This window comes from Rana temporaria, chromosome 3 (genome assembly GCF_905171775.1).
Source record: "Rana temporaria chromosome 3, aRanTem1.1, whole genome shotgun sequence".
In the NCBI taxonomy this organism is placed as follows: Eukaryota; Metazoa; Chordata; class Amphibia; order Anura; family Ranidae; genus Rana; species Rana temporaria.
In genome coordinates, this window is record NC_053491.1 from 433433848 (window position 1) to 433448683 (window position 14836).

General features: G+C 40.4%; 2 non-coding genes across 2 annotated transcripts; both read right to left on the reverse strand.

Annotated features, from left to right (window-relative positions):
* Positions 1-5626: 5626 nt before the first annotated feature.
* TRNAK-UUU lies at positions 5627-5699 on the reverse strand. Its single transcript has one exon. It is a non-coding gene; the product is annotated as a tRNA-Lys (tRNA).
* A 670-nt stretch (positions 5700-6369) lies between these two features.
* On the reverse strand, positions 6370-6442 carry TRNAK-UUU. Its single transcript has one exon. It is a non-coding gene; the product is annotated as a tRNA-Lys (tRNA).
* Positions 6443-14836: the final 8394 nt, after the last annotated feature.

Here is a 14836-nt window from a genome sequence, read left to right on the forward strand (position 1 = left end):
TTCTTCCTATACACTGGTGGCCACTAATGTGAGGTAATGAAGAGGGGGAGGGGTGCTCCAGCCAAGAGACCTGGTCAGGGTCTATACAAAATACAAAAAGATACTTGGTGGGCACACCCTAAAAATGCTATACATCTAAGCTGGTGCTGCTATAAGACCAAATACAGTACAAAACAGATTATAGCGCACACATGCAAAAATGACATTTATCCTGCAAGGCTAGTTAAAAACACCTGAACATATTCAAAAATACGGGGGTTTTTAACTAGCCTTGCAGGATAAATGTCATTTTTGCATGTGTGCGCTATAATCTGTTTTGTACTGTATTTGGTCTTATAGCAGCACCAGCTTAGATGTATAGCATTTTTAGGGTGTGCCCACCAAGTATCTTTTTGTATTTTGTATAGACCCTGACCAGGTCTCTTGGCTGGAGCACCCCTCCCCCTCTTCATTACCTCACATTAGTGGCCACCAGTGTATAGGAAGAAACCCTTCAGTTCTCCCACATAGAGGAGTATATCTCCCATGGTTGAGACCCAGGTTCTTTCATTCTATTACTAGGGTAGGACCCACTAATTCGGGGTACTTTGTCGCAGTAAGTGGGCTTAGCACTATATGACTATATAGTGTGACCAAACCCCCGTATTTTTGAATATGTTCAGGTGTTTTTAACTAGCCTTGCAGGATAAATGTCATTTTTGCATGTGTGCGCTATAATCTGTTTTGTACTGTATTTGGTCTTATAGCAGCACCAGCTTAGATGTATAGCATTTTTAGGGTGTGCCCACCAAGTATCTTTTTGTATTTTGTATAGACCCTGACCAGGTCTCTTGGCTGGAGCACCCCTCCCCCTCTTCATTACCTCACATTAGTGGCCACCAGTGTATAGGAAGAAACCCTTCAGTTCTCCCACATAGAGGAGTATATCTCCCATGGTTGAGACCCAGGTTCTTTCATTCTATTACTAGGGTAGGACCCACTAATTCGGGGTACTTTGTCGCAGTAAGTGGGCTTAGCACTATATGACTATATAGTGTGACCAAACCCCCGTATTTTTGAATATGTTCAGGTGTTTTTAACTAGCCTTGCAGGATAAATGTCATTTTTGCATGTGTGCGCTATAATCTGTTTTGTACTGTATTTGGTCTTATAGCAGCACCAGCTTAGATGTATAGCATTTTTAGGGTGTGCCCACCAAGTATCTTTTTGTATTTTGTATAGACCCTGACCAGGTCTCTTGGCTGGAGCACCCCTCCCCCTCTTCATTACCTCACATTAGTGGCCACCAGTGTATAGGAAGAAACCCTTCAGTTCTCCCACATAGAGGAGTATATCTCCCATGGTTGAGACCCAGGTTCTTTCATTCTATTACTAGGGTAGGACCCACTAATTCGGGGTACTTTGTCGCAGTAAGTGGGCTTAGCACTATATGACTATATAGTGTGACCAAACCCCCGTATTTTTGAATATGTTCAGGTGTTTTTAACTAGCCTTGCAGGATAAATGTCATTTTTGCATGTGTGCGCTATAATCTGTTTTGTACTGTATTTGGTCTTATAGCAGCACCAGCTTAGATGTATAGCATTTTTAGGGTGTGCCCACCAAGTATCTTTTTGTATTTTGTATAGACCCTGACCAGGTCTCTTGGCTGGAGCACCCCTCCCCCTCTTCATTACCTCACATTAGTGGCCACCAGTGTATAGGAAGAAACCCTTCAGTTCTCCCACATAGAGGAGTATATCTCCCATGGTTGAGACCCAGGTTCTTTCATTCTATTACTAGGGTAGGACCCACTAATTCGGGGTACTTTGTCGCAGTAAGTGGGCTTAGCACTATATGACTATATAGTGTGACCAAACCCCCGTATTTTTGAATATGTTCAGGTGTTTTTAACTAGCCTTGCAGGATAAATGTCATTTTTGCATGTGTGCGCTATAATCTGTTTTGTACTGTATTTGGTCTTATAGCAGCACCAGCTTAGATGTATAGCATTTTTAGGGTGTGCCCACCAAGTATCTTTTTGTATTTTGTATAGACCCTGACCAGGTCTCTTGGCTGGAGCACCCCTCCCCCTCTTCATTACCTCACATTAGTGGCCACCAGTGTATAGGAAGAAACCCTTCAGTTCTCCCACATAGAGGAGTATATCTCCCATGGTTGAGACCCAGGTTCTTTCATTCTATTACTAGGGTAGGACCCACTAATTCGGGGTACTTTGTCGCAGTAAGTGGGCTTAGCACTATATGACTATATAGTGTGACCAAACCCCCGTATTTTTGAATATGTTCAGGTGTTTTTAACTAGCCTTGCAGGATAAATGTCATTTTTGCATGTGTGCGCTATAATCTGTTTTGTACTGTATTTGGTCTTATAGCAGCACCAGCTTAGATGTATAGCATTTTTAGGGTGTGCCCACCAAGTATCTTTTTGTATTTTGTATAGACCCTGACCAGGTCTCTTGGCTGGAGCACCCCTCCCCCTCTTCATTACCTCACATTAGTGGCCACCAGTGTATAGGAAGAAACCCTTCAGTTCTCCCACATAGAGGAGTATATCTCCCATGGTTGAGACCCAGGTTCTTTCATTCTATTACTAGGGTAGGACCCACTAATTCGGGGTACTTTGTCGCAGTAAGTGGGCTTAGCACTATATGACTATATAGTGTGACCAAACCCCCGTATTTTTGAATATGTTCAGGTGTTTTTAACTAGCCTTGCAGGATAAATGTCATTTTTGCATGTGTGCGCTATAATCTGTTTTGTACTGTATTTGGTCTTATAGCAGCACCAGCTTAGATGTATAGCATTTTTAGGGTGTGCCCACCAAGTATCTTTTTGTATTTTGTATAGACCCTGACCAGGTCTCTTGGCTGGAGCACCCCTCCCCCTCTTCATTACCTCACATTAGTGGCCACCAGTGTATAGGAAGAAACCCTTCAGTTCTCCCACATAGAGGAGTATATCTCCCATGGTTGAGACCCAGGTTCTTTCATTCTATTACTAGGGTAGGACCCACTAATTCGGGGTACTTTGTCGCAGTAAGTGGGCTTAGCACTATATGACTATATAGTGTGACCAAACCCCCGTATTTTTGAATATGTTCAGGTGTTTTTAACTAGCCTTGCAGGATAAATGTCATTTTTGCATGTGTGCGCTATAATCTGTTTTGTACTGTATTTGGTCTTATAGCAGCACCAGCTTAGATGTATAGCATTTTTAGGGTGTGCCCACCAAGTATCTTTTTGTATTTTGTATAGACCCTGACCAGGTCTCTTGGCTGGAGCACCCCTCCCCCTCTTCATTACCTCACATTAGTGGCCACCAGTGTATAGGAAGAAACCCTTCAGTTCTCCCACATAGAGGAGTATATCTCCCATGGTTGAGACCCAGGTTCTTTCATTCTATTACTAGGGTAGGACCCACTAATTCGGGGTACTTTGTCGCAGTAAGTGGGCTTAGCACTATATGACTATATAGTGTGACCAAACCCCCGTATTTTTGAATATGTTCAGGTGTTTTTAACTAGCCTTGCAGGATAAATGTCATTTTTGCATGTGTGCGCTATAATCTGTTTTGTACTGTATTTGGTCTTATAGCAGCACCAGCTTAGATGTATAGCATTTTTAGGGTGTGCCCACCAAGTATCTTTTTGTATTTTGTATAGACCCTGACCAGGTCTCTTGGCTGGAGCACCCCTCCCCCTCTTCATTACCTCACATTAGTGGCCACCAGTGTATAGGAAGAAACCCTTCAGTTCTCCCACATAGAGGAGTATATCTCCCATGGTTGAGACCCAGGTTCTTTCATTCTATTACTAGGGTAGGACCCACTAATTCGGGGTACTTTGTCGCAGTAAGTGGGCTTAGCACTATATGACTATATAGTGTGACCAAACCCCCGTATTTTTGAATATGTTCAGGTGTTTTTAACTAGCCTTGCAGGATAAATGTCATTTTTGCATGTGTGCGCTATAATCTGTTTTGTACTGTATTTGGTCTTATAGCAGCACCAGCTTAGATGTATAGCATTTTTAGGGTGTGCCCACCAAGTATCTTTTTGTATTTTGTATAGACCCTGACCAGGTCTCTTGGCTGGAGCACCCCTCCCCCTCTTCATTACCTCACATTAGTGGCCACCAGTGTATAGGAAGAAACCCTTCAGTTCTCCCACATAGAGGAGTATATCTCCCATGGTTGAGACCCAGGTTCTTTCATTCTATTACTAGGGTAGGACCCACTAATTCGGGGTACTTTGTCGCAGTAAGTGGGCTTAGCACTATATGACTATATAGTGTGACCAAACCCCCGTATTTTTGAATATGTTCAGGTGTTTTTAACTAGCCTTGCAGGATAAATGTCATTTTTGCATGTGTGCGCTATAATCTGTTTTGTACTGTATTTGGTCTTATAGCAGCACCAGCTTAGATGTATAGCATTTTTAGGGTGTGCCCACCAAGTATCTTTTTGTATTTTGTATAGACCCTGACCAGGTCTCTTGGCTGGAGCACCCCTCCCCCTCTTCATTACCTCACATTAGTGGCCACCAGTGTATAGGAAGAAACCCTTCAGTTCTCCCACATAGAGGAGTATATCTCCCATGGTTGAGACCCAGGTTCTTTCATTCTATTACTAGGGTAGGACCCACTAATTCGGGGTACTTTGTCGCAGTAAGTGGGCTTAGCACTATATGACTATATAGTGTGACCAAACCCCCGTATTTTTGAATATGTTCAGGTGTTTTTAACTAGCCTTGCAGGATAAATGTCATTTTTGCATGTGTGCGCTATAATCTGTTTTGTACTGTATTTGGTCTTATAGCAGCACCAGCTTAGATGTATAGCATTTTTAGGGTGTGCCCACCAAGTATCTTTTTGTATTTTGTATAGACCCTGACCAGGTCTCTTGGCTGGAGCACCCCTCCCCCTCTTCATTACCTCACATTAGTGGCCACCAGTGTATAGGAAGAAACCCTTCAGTTCTCCCACATAGAGGAGTATATCTCCCATGGTTGAGACCCAGGTTCTTTCATTCTATTACTAGGGTAGGACCCACTAATTCGGGGTACTTTGTCGCAGTAAGTGGGCTTAGCACTATATGACTATATAGTGTGACCAAACCCCCGTATTTTTGAATATGTTCAGGTGTTTTTAACTAGCCTTGCAGGATAAATGTCATTTTTGCATGTGTGCGCTATAATCTGTTTTGTACTGTATTTGGTCTTATAGCAGCACCAGCTTAGATGTATAGCATTTTTAGGGTGTGCCCACCAAGTATCTTTTTGTATTTTGTATAGACCCTGACCAGGTCTCTTGGCTGGAGCACCCCTCCCCCTCTTCATTACCTCACATTAGTGGCCACCAGTGTATAGGAAGAAACCCTTCAGTTCTCCCACATAGAGGAGTATATCTCCCATGGTTGAGACCCAGGTTCTTTCATTCTATTACTAGGGTAGGACCCACTAATTCGGGGTACTTTGTCGCAGTAAGTGGGCTTAGCACTATATGACTATATAGTGTGACCAAACCCCCGTATTTTTGAATATGTTCAGGTGTTTTTAACTAGCCTTGCAGGATAAATGTCATTTTTGCATGTGTGCGCTATAATCTGTTTTGTAAGTTAAAAAGATGACGCCCGAACAGGGACTTGAACCCTGGACCCTCAGATTAAAAGTCTGATGCTCTACCGACTGAGCTATCCGGGCTCCATGGCTATGTTTTGTTATATAACTAAAACCAGTATTCCACCTCCTGGTGATTCTGTGAGAAAAACATTTGATGAAACGCGTCAGTAGATGTCAGATGCACCATAAGTGCAATCAACCATAAGTACTCAATCTGACTTTCTGAAATCTGGCCTTAATACTTTTTCGTTATACATTTAAGCATTTAGTGATAAAACAAACATCTCTTTATGTGAATTTATTGCAATATTGTTGGTTCTTTCGCTTTTTCATGTGGAAGCTCTGTACCCTATACTGGCAACATTTGATTTGGAGGGAGTTTTTGGAGATGCAGGAGCAAGCTTTGTAATATTTAGACCTGTGATGTGTGGGGCAATCACTTCAATGAGAGTACATTGTTGTGTGGGATTGGATAATTTTTTTTCTGGATTAGCACACCATGAGGATTGGAATATTGCAGAGCTATTGTGAGGAGAGGAGGACTGGCATCTAGTGATAAATGCCTGGTAAAAGTATATCAGTACATTGAAGAGAAGAGGAAATATAGCAATGTGGGATAGCACACATTTAGCACACATTCTACAACCATCAATATTTTGTTAAGGACCGTTGTTCACTTTTGTATGGTTCGTGCGCCTAGTGGGGTGTTTTATTTCCAGTAGATGCATAGTTTATTACCATAAAAAGTAGCCGCCCAAACAGGGACTTGAACCCTGGACCCTCAGATTAAAAGTCTGATGCTCTACCGACTGAGCTATCCGGGCTTCAGAGATGGCATTTTTATGACATAGCTAGCACCAGAATTACACCTTCTGGCCAAATGTGTCGACAGTAGCAACTAAAATGAAGACTTGACTATATGTTAAGCACCTCTCACTTTTAGAAACAACTTTCTTTTCAATGTGGTTGATAAATTGTGACAGGTGACATTGTCCAGGTTTGATTCACCAGGGGTTCAATGAATCTTTATTGAAATTCTACGAACACAAACATTAAGTGAATCCCATGGAAGTCTACATACAGTGCATCAACTGTACTTTATTTATGGTTTTTGTTTGTAAAATAATAGACTGCAAGTTTTTACGTCAGTTTAAAATCTGCCTTATCTCTCCTTCTCAAATTGCAACATACTAAAGCTGTTTACATACAGAACAGTGCATCAACTGTATAATTTTTGGCTATTGTTTGTGAAACAGATCCTATTTGTATACGATAAAACCTGGCTCATCTCTACTTTTGAAATTGGGGCCTAGTAAAGCTGACTAAATACTGTGAATTGACTGTAAAATATTTCTAGTTATTTTATGTGAAATAATAAACACTAATTTGTATTTCTTGATAAAACATGCTCTCTCTCTCTCTCTCTCTCTCTCTCTCTCTCTCTCTCTCTCTCTTTGAAATTGCAGTCTACTGAAGCTGATTACATACAGTACATCAACTGTACAACATTTCTAGTCCAATTAAAATTTTTTGAAAAAGAAGCTGCCTACCACCCTCTGCTTCACAGTGACCCAGTCAATCTCAGAGAGAAAAGGCCAGGGGGAGTATATGAGACTGACTGATTCACTCTCAGAGACAGTCAGTCAGTCAGGCTGCTGCCAACAATCCCTTACCAGGGCACGCTGATGGTGGAGGTGGACTGCATGGATGGTGCACTGCAGCATCACAGTGAAAGGGGCACAGAAGGAAGGACACTGATGTAGAGAATTATGGTGGTAAATTTAATATGAAGGGGAACAGAGGAGAAAACTACCATGTCTACCAGCCTCTGACCATCTCCTGTACCATGTCCGCTAAGCCTCTGACCATCTCCAGCGCCACCAGGATGGGGGTCACGGATGAAGTCAAACATGAGGAGACTATAGGATAAAACCAGAGCAGCCAAGCTGGAGCCATCTGACTGAGCCTTACATGGTGCACCTGAGAGGAGGTCAGTGACAGCGCCGCCAGGCCAGTCTAAGGGGCGGGGGGTAGCAGATGTAAGGGGGGAGTGAATACAAAAATTTAAGGGTGCACATATAAAGTTTCCCCGCTCCTATATTAGTGACCCCCCTTATCTTAGTGTATTTACTCTATGGAAGGTGGTCTCTGGTCACCAGAGTGCCCCACACATCAGAGTTCCTGGCGTTTCCCTTTACATCAGAGTCTGCAGGTGAAGAATCTGGAAGAGGGGGAGACATTTTTGACACGTGTCATGTGTTATGTCAATAGTCTCTTTCTTCCAGGCTTTTCGTTCCCAATATACAAGACTTAGGCTCTCTTCATAATTACGAAGTTTATTCTTCAAGATAGACAAGAAAAAGACAGTGCTTACATAATTACAGCTGGTAACACATGGCAAGATGGTAATTCAGAAGGAGGAATTAGATGGTACATCTTTCTGCTGGATAGGGTCCCTTCCCCCGATACTTCCATAGTGAAGGCTTCCCGCAGGGTGGGCTTCCTACCCCCATCTCCCTGTAGGGTCGGGTGACCCCATAGTTCCTTAACTAGCTACTCAAACCACATGGATTCTTATACTGTTCTTAAAGCCAAGCTAAGCATAATTTACATTTAGAATAGCTCCAAGAAAGGTGGTGATGTTACTGTCACAAATGTAACACCCACTTGTGTATATTAAGTAACATATCTCCACCCATTGTCTTGACGTAGAACTTCAAGAATAGATGTAATGTGCAGCAACTGACCTTCGTCTGTCCTCAACAACCCTCAAAATTACCATGTTTAAATATTGATTCTCAGAAACTTTTATCACATAAAATAGTAATAAATTCAAAAATCTAACAATTCCCCCTTAATGCACTATAATTAACAAACAAAATAAGTGCATTTATCTTAAATAATAAATGTTTCTGATCCTCTTTTTTTCCAATACAAACAATACAATTTAGCATTTCAGATATTGTACATAAACTTTTTCCAAAACTCTGAGATATTCCTGTGAAATATTTAACCATTTCATTCCATCAAAAAACTATAAATGATTATATTATTTATTAATTTTAATGTATTCTCCATCTAAATTATGTAATATTAAAAATGTTCTTTGTCCTTTACCTCCATAAATGTTACTTCTTATAACTTCAACCATATCATATAACTATTTTAACATAAAGAAGAAATAAATATATTTGATGTATCAAATTATATTACTCTATAATAGAAATTATTAATTATTAAATACAATTTATTGCATTTCTTTAGGAATTTCAATAACCAAATCATTTCTACACTATAAGTTTTTTCTGCGTCGAGTATGCAAATTAGCTAGATACGGCAATCCACGAACGTACGTCCGGCCGGTGCATTTTTTTACGTCGTTTCCATAAGGCTTTTTTCGGCTTTTTTTTATAGTTACCCCTGCTATATGAGGCGTATCCTATGTTAAGTATGGACTTCGGTCCCGCGTCGAATTTTGAAAATGTTACGTCGTTTGCGTAAGTCGTTTGCGAATAGGGCTTTGCGTAGAGTGACGTTCACGTCGTAAACATTGGCTTGTTGCGGGTTAATTTCGAGCATGCGCAGTGGGATACCCCCACGGACGGTGCATGCGTCGTTAAAAAAAAACATCAATCACGTCAGGTCACATAACATTTACATAAAACACGCCCCCCTGTTCCACATTTGAATTAGGCGGGCTTACGCTGGCCTATTTACGTTACACCGCCGCAACTTACGGAGCAAGTTCCAAGTTTGGAATCTTTTGTAAAAATTGCTCAATCCTTAACTTATTAATTCCTGCAACCAAATCTGTAGGATTTTTGTTAAATACTAAATACCATGTTGTTTTCCATTATCTGAATTTTATACAATTCTTTACATAATCTTAATCAATAGTTTTTCCTTAAAACTGTGTTCTGACCATGTATATGCTTTGAATGACATGTAATAACACATTTTCAATTGTTTAGGCTAAAATATTCATAAACATTTTGCATGCAGCATTAAACTTAGTTTCCTTATTGAAGAACTTCTTTACACTCTGGCATTAATTAATTAATTAATTAATTACCCTATTGGAATATATAATATATAAATATATATCAATTCCCGATAGTACAGGGATATACTTCTGAACTTTGAGATCTTAACCATCCCATGTTATCCACTTATATAAAAAAACATATTTACCCCTTGTTTAGAATGATTTTCCTGTGTACACAAAAAAACAAGAGATGAACAATGTCCTTTAACTTGGTCTGTTGTTAGTTTATTTTGTTCGTTAGCTTTGTCTTTGTTCGTTGCTTTAATTCGTTGCGTTTCCTTGGAAGAATATTGTCCTTATTTTCTTTGAAGAATAGTTTTCTTGTGGCTCTTGTCTTGTTCTTTGGCTCGTGTTAATGTAATGTTTAGGTAGGCTATAAATGGCCTCAAGTAAACAAAATGTAAAGATGAAAAAAGTCTTTCTCCTTTTTGTGTATGCGAAAGGGATGTATAATGTATAGTGTATTCTTGGACCGTCCAAAACATCAAAATCCGACTTTGATATTAGCTCACCCAAAGAGTACGTCTGCCTGGGGCATCAATGGTGGCCTTTATAAATAACGTGAAGCCTTAGATCCTATTTCAACACTTCTTCTGTGAGACATTCTCACCTTTTTCAGGAGCTTCTTGGCAGAAATCTTCACTTCTGTAAACGTTTACGATTTTTCTCCACAACCAGAAAGTCCTTGCTGGATTTTCCACGATATCTTGAATCATTCTGTCCAGATGGCTAGTCAATCGACCTTGTAAGTCTTGTTTTTTTTCTTTTCTCTTCTGCTTGTAAGTCTCTCAAGCGATCTACAGGTGAGAAAACAGACAGCGTAAAAACTCATCCTTGTGTTTTTGAGCCTTCTGTCGTCTGATGGAATACAAACGCCTCTTTGTTTCTAGGTTCTTTAGATCAGTTTTTCCCAAGACTTGACCAATCATAAAAGTTTTCATCTCGTCTCTTCATCTCCCCCTTTTTGTCAAGTATTTTGGAAAAAAATGACCAATGTGGCTGGCTCGACAATGAAGAATGTGGAAGAGGGGGAGACATTTTTGACACATGTCATTTGTTATGTCAATAGTCTCTTTCTTCCAGGCGTTTCGTTCCCAATATACAAGACTTAGGCTCTCTTCATAGTTACAAAGTTTATTCTTCAAGATAGACAAGCAAAAGACAGTGCTTACATAATTACAGCTGGTAACACATGGCAAGATGGTAATTCAGAAGGAGGAATTAGATGGTACATCTTTCTGCTGGATAGGGTCCCTTCCCCCGATACTTCCATAGTGAAGGCTTCCCGCAGGCTGGGCTTCCTACCCCATCTCCCTGTAGGGTCGGGTGACCCCAGAGTTCCTTAACTAGCTACTCAAACCACATGGATTCTTATACTGTTCTTAAAGCCAAGCTAAGCATAATTTACATTTAGAATAGCTCAAAGAAAGGTGGTGATGTTACTGTCACAAACGTAACACCCACTTGTGTATATTAAGTAACATATCTCCACCCATTGTCTTGACGTAGAACTTCAAGAATAGATGTAATGTGCAGCAACTGACCTTCATCTGTCCTCAACAACCCTCAAAATTACCATGTTTAAATATTGATTCTCAGAAACTTTTATCACATAAAATAGTAATAAATTCAAAATCTAACAGCAGGATTCCCCTTTACAGTGCAAGGGGGAACTCAGTCTGTGGACCCTGATGTAAGTGGGAAGTGTACGTGTAAAGAGAAAGCAGTGGACTCTGATATAAGGTGGTTTCTGGTCACCAGAGCCCCCTCCACATCAGAGTTCCCCCTTATATCATGTTCTGCAACGTTCCCTTTTACATAAGAGTTCCCTTTCACTGTAAGGGGGTATCCTGCAGGCACTGGTGTGAGAGGAAACAATGTGCTTTTTTACTTTTGTTTAACTTAAACACATTGCTAATAGCACTAGCTATATGTTTATAGTTTAAATACCGAAGTTTTCACTGTTTGGCACTGAAAACTGTGATTGTAGGTACTTTTTTGCAGTGCCAGTAAAAAATGTGGTTCTGACAGTAAATTTCATGATTTTTGTCAGTAAAAAATTCTCTTGCGTGATTGTGTAGACAGGGCCCCAGTGCACTTTATTGCCCAGGGGTCTACAATGCTCTTAAGATGACACTGGGTCTGATGAGACCAAGATGAACTTATTTGGTTCAGATGGTGTCAAGCGTGTGTGGCGACAACCAGGTGAGGAGTACAAAGACAAGGGTGTCTTGCCTACAGTCAGGCATGGTGGTGGGAGTGTCATGGTCTGGGGCTGCATGAGTGCTGCTGGTGTTCTGCCGATGAAGGTCCCCACGTGAAGATAAGGACCCCCCTGTACTGCGCCGGCGTGGCGCTTGTGCAGTACAAACCTCAACGAAGCCGCTGAAAATAGACGAAGATGTAAAGCTGAGAGTCAGCTCTACACGGCGCCTGCGCAATGACTACACACATGCCGGCTCCGTTGAGGTTCGTGCAAGTGCCGCGCCTGCGCAGTACAGGGGGGTACTTATCTGCCGGGCAGACCTTCATCGGCAGAACAACGGCACTGGGGAGCTACAGTTTATTAAGGGAACCATGAATGCCAACATGTACTGTGACATACTGAAGCAGTGCATGATCCCCTTTCTTTGAAGACTGGGCCATAGGGCAGGATCCATGACTCCAAACCCTGGACTCTCAGATTAAAAAGTCCAATGCTCTACCGACTGACTAGGGAGTCTTTTAGATACATGGCTAGTGCCTAAACTACACCTCTTTACAAGTGTTCATATGATTCTTCCTGGATAACAGTTCATAAATCAATATTTCCTCCACCGTGCATTGAGAGTCCCACCACCTTTCATACCATGCTCCCCTTTTCAGATGTGAACCTGCATGTAAAGTAGGTCTAGGAGCATTTTCCCTTTAAAGGATCGATCATGTGTCTCAGGGGTGATGGTACAACAGGCAATTTCCACTTGAATGCTTCCAAATAAACTGGTAATTGGTATTCTGTAATTTCAATGTGTATGGCCGTTTAACCACTTACCATCCAGGCCAATTGTGGCACTTTGTTCCTACATGTAAAAATCTTAATTTTTTTTCTTGAAAATTAGTCCCCAAACATTATTATTATATTTTTTTTAGCAGAGACCCTAGGGAATAAAATGGTGGTCATTGCAATGTTTATGTCACACGGTATTTTCAGAGTGATTTTTCAAACACGTTTTTTTGGGGGAAATAACAGTTTCATGAATTAAACAAAATTTAAACGTAGCCCAATTTTTTTGTATAATGTGAAAGATGATGTTATGCTGAGTAAATAGATACCTAATATGTCACACTTTAAAATTGAGCACACTCGTGGAATGGCGCCAAACTTTGGTACTTATAATCTCCATAGGCAATGTTTTAAATTATTTTACAGGTTACCTGTTTAGAGTTACAGAGGAGGCCTTGGGCTTGAATTGTTGCTCTTGCTCTAGCGCACATGGTAATACCTCACATGTGTGATTTGAACGCCATTTACATATGTGGGCATGGCTTACGTATGCGTTCGCTCCTGTGCGAGACAGATGTGCTTTAAAAAAACATATTCTTTAGTTTACTTTTATTTATTTATTTTTACACTTTCTCATAAAATTATAATTTTTTTGATCACTTTTATTCCTATGACAAGGAATGTAAACATCCCTTGGCATAGGAATAGTGCGTGACAGGTCCTCTTTATGGAGAGATCTGGGGTCTAAAAAAAACACATATCTCCTCCAGGCTGGAAAGACTGAAATAAAAAAAACGTAACTCAACTTTTTCAGCCTTATCCCTGACATTGTTTACTTCCGCTGGCCCATAAATGATGTCATAACGTCACACCCGGGCCTCCGAAGGCCATAGAGATGACTGGGGACCATCTGGTTACCAGAAATCTCTATGCTCAAATACTGGTTGCGACCGATTCATTCTCCGGTTCGCCGATCGCATGGGTGATCCGGTAGAAGCACCGGAGGGCGGCGGGACAAGACTGCCGCTATGATTGTTCTTACAGTGCAGGGAATCCCTGGCCAAAAAAGATGATATCTTGATGATGCCTGTAGCTGCAGGCATCATTCATATGTCCCCACTCAAAGTCCAGGACGTTATATGATGAACTTTGGGCGGGAAGTAGTTAAGGGATCGTGTCTCCCCCTCCTCTCCCCTGCAATCAAGCCTGGACAGCAAGGGAACTTCTCATAGTGTAGCAAGGTCAAAAATAAAAAATAAAAAGATGTATTGCCCTTACAGTATTGTAGAGCAAATAGATATGTATACTGTGTTAAAAACTGGCATCCAGACTCTCTCAATGCACGGTGGAGGAAATATTGGTGTATGAACTGTTAACACGGAAGTACATGAATCATATGAACACATGGAAAATGTATTATTGAAAAAGATGTTACTCAGACACAGAAAAATCAGAACATTTATATGCTTATCAAACAATTTTTATTTGTAATATTTTGGTTTTATTGTTATGCACATATTTGGTTCTTATAATTAGTATATTATATTTATTTGCATAGTTTGTACTTTATATTAGGGGGAACGTAACATCAATACTTTGATTTGTTTGACTGGTATTTGTGGGAACACAATAGACATTTGCAGTAACCGGTAATTGAATTTGATTCATTGCACATAGGTTTCATCACATCGGAGGTGCTGTCTACCATTTAGTCTTTACTATATTTGAGCTAAATGGGCAAAATAACCAAAATCAGCAGGTAGACAAAGTAATAACTAATATGAGAAATAGAGTGGCAATTTACATATTTACTTTTCAATTGTAGAAAGAGTTTTTCTTTTCAATGTGATTGATAAGTATTGGACAAATCTGGCCAGGATCTGTTCACCAAGGGTTTGGTAAATCTTGTTCAAAATTAATAGAAGCTGAATTAAGAGGTACATTTAATTGAAGTCTAGATCACTGGCTCTTGTTTTTTAATCACATTTTAAATTTGTCATAATACCTGCCTTGCCTCTCCTTCTGAAATTGTAACTTACTAAAGCTGACTACACGCAGTTCATTGACTGTAAAATATTTTTGGCTATTGTTTCTAAAATAGACTTTAATTTTTATTTTGGGGAAAAAACCTGCCTGGTCTCTTTCTATGAAATTAGTGCCTACTAATTCTGACCACATAAAGTTCATTGA